This window comes from Varroa destructor, unplaced genomic scaffold, assembly GCF_002443255.2.
Source record: "Varroa destructor unplaced genomic scaffold, Vdes_3.0 BEIS01000004.1, whole genome shotgun sequence".
NCBI classification, from domain to species: domain Eukaryota; kingdom Metazoa; phylum Arthropoda; class Arachnida; order Mesostigmata; family Varroidae; genus Varroa; species Varroa destructor.
Genome location: NW_019211457.1, coordinates 31778487 through 31786487, shown reverse-complemented (window position 1 = coordinate 31786487; position 8001 = coordinate 31778487).

Below are 8001 nucleotides of genomic sequence, written 5' to 3'. Positions count from 1 at the left end.
GTTCATACGAGCTGCTACCAAATTAAATGATGCGTAGATAGTAATGTTGTCAGTCTATTGGACGGCACCGAAATCAGTGCCGGTGAATTTTGGCAGTGCTTGTTCCCTATGGACGCGTATTATATATTCTGCTTAAAAGCCTCTGTGACGCCCAGACAAGCACATCTAATGGAAAGTGCACTTCTGTATGGTTCTCCTCGTAGGACTCACATACGGCGTACTACTTTGCATTGGAGGAACTGGATATTTTCTTAATAGACGAATGTTATCGGAACTTTTCGGTTTGGATCGTTTCTGCTGTTGCGCTGCAGAAGTGAAACTGTAGCCATTACCGGCACAAAGCACATATTAAACTAGCAATTATAAACGTTCACTTACGTCTAATGAACGTACCCTATAATATAGTTATTTGACGAATGTCTTTCGTCATGTAGCCTCTACACAACAAGCACTGGACCCTTCTGATAGTTTGGGTTCGATCCTGTCGTGCAGCTTCTCCCTAAAAGATGAACCCTCCCAACGTCTGTGTCTAGAATAGCAGTGAACTACCGGCTAACTTGACAACAAATTCTACACAATCAACGCGATTGATGTTAATGGCCAGATTCCTGCACCAGCACCACCAATCAGTCAGTCATCCGTAAGAATTTATTTCAATGAAAATTCCAGTTGATTCTATAATTGGAAAATACGCTGACGACCCGGAGAGGCCAATACGACATTTACTTTCGTGTGGGCTATCCACAGGAGACGTTGTACAATGAATTGAGGCAATCATTCTTTCGCTTCGATTGATTACTTTTAACAGCAAAAAACCGGGGCGCTGCATAAGTGTACCTTGCAGATATCTAAACTCTGCATCTACCTTATGCGGCCGTTTGAGCCCCTCACAACGATTCGCGCCGACCAACCTACATACTGACAAGCACTTCTGAGATTACTAAGCAAATCTAATTCTCAGGCTATTACCTAACCGTCATCACTTATTACTACTATTATTGTCTGCGGTATACCAGGTCACCGTGTAGGGCCTCTAGGCTAACCGGTTTGCTGTTACCCACACAACTCAAGTATGCCTCGCTTTTCTCTCGTTCCTCATGTATATATCTCTCTTTAATTTTTTTCTTCACCGGTCGGCTGTCTCTATCCGTCCTAACATGCGTCGTTGACTGCGACCTCCCCCTTGGAAATTCATGAGTGGAACATTTATTTGTATTTTTATTAAAGGCATTATCTTGTCATCTCCTTGGCGGGAGCAGCTGTGCGTTGCGTGTTGCAACCGTAAGACTAGTTCGAAGCGATAGAAACAGTGGCTATACGATGGTCGCAGCAAGCCAGCCAGCCAGCATCATTTGTCATCTTCGAAGAGTTCTTCTTTTACCTTTGCGCTTGATTTGCTTTCACTGCTTTCCTTTGGAGCTTTCTGCCCCTACTGATTTTTTCAGTCGTATCGGCCGGAAAAATCTGAACATTGAGCGTTCAGTTTTGGGGAAGCCGCTGCCCTTCTACTGTCGCCCCAGTGCTCGCTTGTCCATGCGACTGCACCAGAATGACACCGTTTGTTTGCCAGATTTCTGTGGTTTGATTTGTTTTTGCCGTAAAGATGTCCTCGATACACACGGAGGGTGAGCTGAAACAAGCAGCTACAGTTCGAATAAAAAAAACAATGGTGCTGTACGTTTAGTAACTGGGGTTCTCGATATACATTATGGGTCGTATGATGTTTTCTTGTAGTTTTCACGACAGTATGACTATTAAGCGGCATTTGTGGGCGCTTTCGGGGCAAAAGCTAGCCGGAGTAACCCGCGAGTTGGGTCAGAATTGCAACGACTATAACACTAACAAAAACGGATAACACTCTGTATGTTGTCAGCAGTAATCCCACGGTGGCTCTCTGACCTAACATGTCCCATTAATCTGGTTTCTTAGCCAATGTATGGCACACCACTTATGGTTTGTGTACGGTTCGTTGGCTAATTGGCATCGTTAAGTTTACCGAGGCGGCAGCAAGTGGTTGGACACCAGTTGAACGTACTCTGATAAATATAATGTGTATTCTATGTACATTTTGGTGCCACATATAACTCCGAATGTCTATGGCTTTCTTTTTTGAACTATTAAGCTCCAATCACTATACCTGGCCCCCACATGATTTATCATGTTTACTCAACCTTCGCCTAAATGGTTTGTTAAGGCCTGAAGGCCAAGAGAAGTATGACTAACGACAACCATATTAGTGAAACAGTCTTAAGCGTTATAAGCCATCTTAGGCATATAGAAGTAGGCGGACAATTATGATATAGGCATTCACAATAGTCTTGGTTCAGAGTGCGCATTTAGTATCCTGCCGAGAAATCTCGGGACAGGGTAAACACGGTTCTCCATTTTCGCGGTCGTGCTGAGTCACTATTACTGAACGTTCAGCATCTTCTCGAATGTCATTCATACACCTGTTTGCCCTGTGTGTTATTTTAGCTTCAAGATATGACGCCAGAAATGAAAAGACGGGCTTCGAAATACAGCAAATGACATATACTATGACACAAACTGCAAACCGTCCATATGACGCAGGTTCACGCGTTCGATCAGTTTCCGTCATTGCGGAGCTAAAGATCGTCCTTCCATATGCAAACTAGTCATATCCGACACTGATCAGATGATATGGCAAGATAAGGCAAAACCGGATGTAAGAGGGTAAATACTTTTCTTTGCACGTAGAAGAGCCTCCGGAAAAAGCAAATATTCTCAGATGTATGCAATATGAACTTCCGATTTAGGTTCTTCAAAGGTAATTTCTATCAAAACCTAATACTGTTAAAGATACAAATCGTTTTTTACGTAGTCTGAGCGTTTGCTAACCAATCTTAAACCTTAAATAACAAATGTAACTAGGCAAAAAATCTTGCTAATAAATATAGAAACACCCTTTTGCCTTATGATAAAGGAGATTGTCTATATATAACATGCGCATAACCAAAGTCAAACTTCTGGCAATGCTCGGACTGGGAGCCACGGAACAAAGTTCGCGAATCCACAGATGCAACAGTTGTCATACTATGTTATTTCACTTTTCTCTCAAACTTCCTGTTCCCAAGAAACATTCAAGCTAGTTACTGTAATGGCCGTTCGACGCAAGTATCAAATAGTGCTAGCTCTTTAAGCTTAAACGATTTGTTGACCGTCATGTTAACAAGGCTATTTGTTTTAATGTCCCGACAAATCACACAGCCTGTCATGCGTTGGCGCCGTTTCACCACTGACAAATTTTGCCGCGAAGCTCGGACCGATTTTGTAATTTCTGAGGGGGTTATAGGCCTTTCCCATCTCTACAAAGTAGCCAATGGGAGAACCTTGAGAAGTGTCCTAGAAATAAGTTGTGCAATGGAGAGCTAGTGTTACAAACGGCCGACTATTACCATCACTGTATAGTATATCGTGTAGTCTAAAACATATACTCACTCACAAACACATACGCACACACACACACACACACACGCACGTGTATATCCGAAAAACGGATGGCTCCTAGTGAACAGCATGGTAGGCGCCTAGAGATTAAAGTCTTAAGGCAACGGGGAGGTGTTGGAGCAAGCAGAACGAAGCCTCCGTAAGGTTCGAGTGTGTGTGTGTGTGTCAAACTGAGCGAAGGTTTATTTGGTGTACCTGGGCTTACATCTACTGGGCATCAAAAAAGGTGAAGAGCAGAAGGATATACCGCTAACTTCGGTTTGTGTGTTAGCGTGATACTGCCGTAAAAAGCAGAATCGACACTGCTCTAGGCTAAAAAATGTTAAGGAATGCCGCCGCCACACAGGCAACTGAAGCACACCCGTCTTCAAAAAGCACCGAGAATTCCTGGAGCAGAACGAGCTCGCGACGTGAGCTGAATCCTATCCAACGGCGTGCGACTAATGGGCAAACGTCTCGCTTCTCCGACGCTGCGAGCGTTCTCTGCCGAGTAGAGTTAGGCAGACCAAGATTTCTCTTTCAGCAGCCAGTGACGGGCGCAACGGCAAAGACGCTATCAACAACTGCTCAATACAAATAAATGGCTTGATAACATTTAACCCCAGCCCCCTCTCGGACCGTACACAAAACCCCGCCTCTTAGTTTTCCAGACTTTTCGTTCAGCCCCTAAAAATACGTATATTGGGCTGGTACGCGAGGAACGATTGAGAGTAAGTGATCCCACCGAATTTTCAGACTAAATCCCGGTCCCAGATAAGGAAAATGTGTAAAGAAGGGAACAGCAGTTGCTTCTGTCATGAGTCTGACGGTAGAACTTTCAGGATAGACCACTATTGACGGTCTCTTTACGTTTTCGGCAAGGAAAATAGCTGAAAGGGGTCTGTTAATGCCCAATAATAAATTTAGCCCGCAAGAACGATACAAGGAGGCCATTCCCGTTTACGAGTTTATTGTATTTGCAGGATAGAACACGATGCAACATGGCGCCTCAAAAGTTCGTGACGTCGCAGAATAATGTGTCGCAAAATTTGAAGAAGAAGAAGAGTGCATAGTTTCTTTGTCATTCGGCATATGGTTATGCAAATATTATGAACAGCTGCACTTGCCTTAGAATCAATCATTTTTGGTGTCTTTTTGAAGGTTCCGTACACCCTAAAACAAACTGAGGCATAGCGCGTTTGTTTGTGTATTTTGGAGTGAACCTTAAGAGAGGACCTGAGAATTTGCGGGTAGTGGATGGTCTTTCGTAAAAACCAGTTCGAGCTCGAACAGAGCCCCGCACTTGGCCGACATAAGATAGACAATTCTGCTTGTCGTATTGAATTGTATTACTCAAACCATTTGAATTGCTTGTCTCATAGTTCTGTCTCGGTAGATTTGCTCCTCAAACGTCGGCTGCGCTCGTGCCATGATTTTTGCATAGTCAGGCTTGGTGCGGTCGATTAGATCGCCTTTGAGGTGTTCGTCAAACAAATGGAGAAGACCAGCTTTCGACTAACTACACAAAAATAATCAACAAGCGACAGATATTTAATGGAGCTCACAAGGGCCGTGTCTTTGTTGCTGCTTCTGTACATGTTATATATGCCCCACTCCGTAGCGAGTGGGATTTTGAATCTGTTAATAGAATAGGTCGAACATACCCTCGAACGTTGTTGACATGAGATCATAGACGCAGGCACGGAACAGGCTGGGCAGGTGAAATGGAGTCAGATAGAACGCACGAATATGGCAACGAAGCAGAATCGAGGTCGAACGGGAACTGCCGCTAGCCCAAAATTATCAACATGTTTATCGTAAAGCTTTCTCAAGGTGACGCTCTAGTGGCAGATTGGGGCGTCAAAATCTCAGTAGCAAAAAGCGTGTGGAGGAACAGGTCTTTGTTTAGTAGAATCGGCGCTTCTAAAGACTCAATCTGGATTTCCCGAAGGCAAATCTACTTAATGCTTAAATGATATTGAAGATTTTATTAGTAAGAATAGAGAGCGACGGGTGTATGTGTTTTCATAGGATCTATCTAAATCTCTTGAATGTCCTCATATGCACCTTGTGGTATCTCGAATACGTTGCAGCTGAACAAAAGCGTTCCATTTATATTGATTTTAGTTGAAAAGGTGAGCCTATTGGGTCGAGTTTATGTAACCCCGTTTTGTGCCACATGCAGATCAGAGCCTCAGAACCTCGTACCACCAGTAGCTATGCCGTGCTAGTCGTTGTACAGTAATTCCCTATCTAACATCGCCTGATGAAGTAGAAAAGGCAAGGTTTCTACATCATTAGGTTACCTTTAAAACGATGATAATGTTCTTGTACATAAAATGTTTGAACTGCCGATTTAACCTAGACTACATAGGATTATTCGGCTATGGATTACTATCGATCCTGTCATAGATAGACGTTTCTTGTACTTGTGAATGTGTTGAAAGGATCTGTAGCTATAGAATTTATTGTTGCCATCCCAGTTATTTTTTTTATGCAAATGAGGGTATTTTTCTATATACAGCTTTTTTTCTGTCAACTGATAACAGAAGCGAATTCAATATTGTAACGTAGAATCATAATGACCACGATAATTGTTGAGCATCAATAACTTTATTTATTTCCATTACTCCCATTCGTAATGACGTATCTCCTCACAGGATCTTATTAAAACATCGAGTAAAAGAACGTTAGCGCTGCCAGCCTCAAACCGTTAATTTTGATGGTTTCTGATGTTAAAATTTGATGGTTATTGGTAACCCGCAAACGCCTCGTCAAGTTATGAATCCCAAATATTGCCGTGCCTATATTAAAGTACCTCAGGGAAAAACAATGTTTCAAGACGAAAAACGTATGAATAAACAGCGAACATTGTGAACTTTTGTCGCCATCCAATCATGGTTCCTAGTTCCTGTTACTGGCCTCATCACTACCGTATGCTGCTAACTATCGCTAAGCAAACAGAATGCTAATTTCGGTCGGCGTTGATGTCACCTCCAACAGGCCACCAACGCACGAGGTCTGCCATCTGCCTATCATACCTGTGCATATCTATATAGTAAAGCCGCACGGCCTGTTTCGTTGGTTGGTTTGTCTTGTCAATGTGCAAAGGACGAGTCTAGACTCAGAGTTCTCCGGCCGTCGCTGCCACTATTGCTGCCGATGAAAAATGGGATTGGGGTTGCATGTTGCGATATGCTAGTCTACCGGGGGGGGGGGGGGGGGGGGGGGGGGGGGGGGGGGGGGGGCATTTAGGGTGACGTCTGTGGTGGTCGGTGGCCGTTTCCAACAGTTGCCGTTACGAAGCTACTTTGTGCTACGGTGTAATATTATCGACTATCCCATACATGTGTCCGTGACGAGAATGCGTACCTCAAAATTTATTGAAGGTACGAACAGCTAGTTTTCAGGCAGAAAATGTATCCTAAGTGCGATATAGGTTGAGTCGTAGGAGGTGATATGTGTTTAGGACTTGGGTTGGAGCTGGCTTGTATATAATACCGATCTAGGCCTACCTAACATAAGAGCCGTTCGTGTTATGGTACATGTGTGTATATGTAAATATATACACGCTCATGTATCGAATGCTTATAGATTAAATGGAAGGAGGGGCAAAAACGAGTACAGAAGTGTGGACTTCGAGTGAAATCGTGTATTGTTGGATGATAATGGAGTGTCTATAAGGAAAACAAATGGTATTGATGTTTACACAATTCAACCTGTTTTGCTGTGTCTCGTGCATTTGTTCGATTTCTTGCTTAGGATATCGCGTCTCGATCGCAGATCATCGAAGATCAGTCGATGGCTACAAAGCGCTACAAAGATGGCGCCTAAAAGGACGAATGTGCGATCGATTATTGTCTTGTTCATTTACAACAAAAAAGTGGCCTGAAACCTCACAAGAAGTTAAGAGTTGCGTCCTAATTGGCCCCTACTCAAATAACATCTAGTTTGTCCACATTGCAACGTTTTCCGCAATATATATATATAGGGCCAAACTTGATTGCACCCACAATCCATCTCGTTAACCAATGTTTCCCTTGTTTTTGCCATTCGAATAGATCTATGTCTGAATCAACCGTACGTGACGTAGCTAACTTTCGCTCGTATCTCGACTTGGACCTGAACTGACTATTTCGTTCAATAGGCCTCCTTAGCCCAGGTCGTTTTATATGAATTGATTACGATATTTATAAGTATCCATTCAAATAATTAGTCGTTAAATCTTATAACTGGCCAGTTTTCGCAGAGTGGCTGAATGTGTATGCAGCATATAAATATGATGGCAATAAACAACGTCTGCAGGAAGTGTGTGGCAAGAAATTGATCGGGTCTTAGACCATAGGACTAGCACTGACTGGCGGCTTCATTTGAAACTTAGTTGCACCGGCATCGTTGAGGGTCGCTTAATGAAGCGCTGCCATCGTAAATCGTCTAGGGGGCAAACACCCGATCCCTGTAAGCTCAGAATCCCAAAGCGGCAGCTCGCTTCAGTCTTTGGCGAAGCATTCATAGATAGCAAAGGCTCGAGGAGAAGAATTACTCATATGTCCT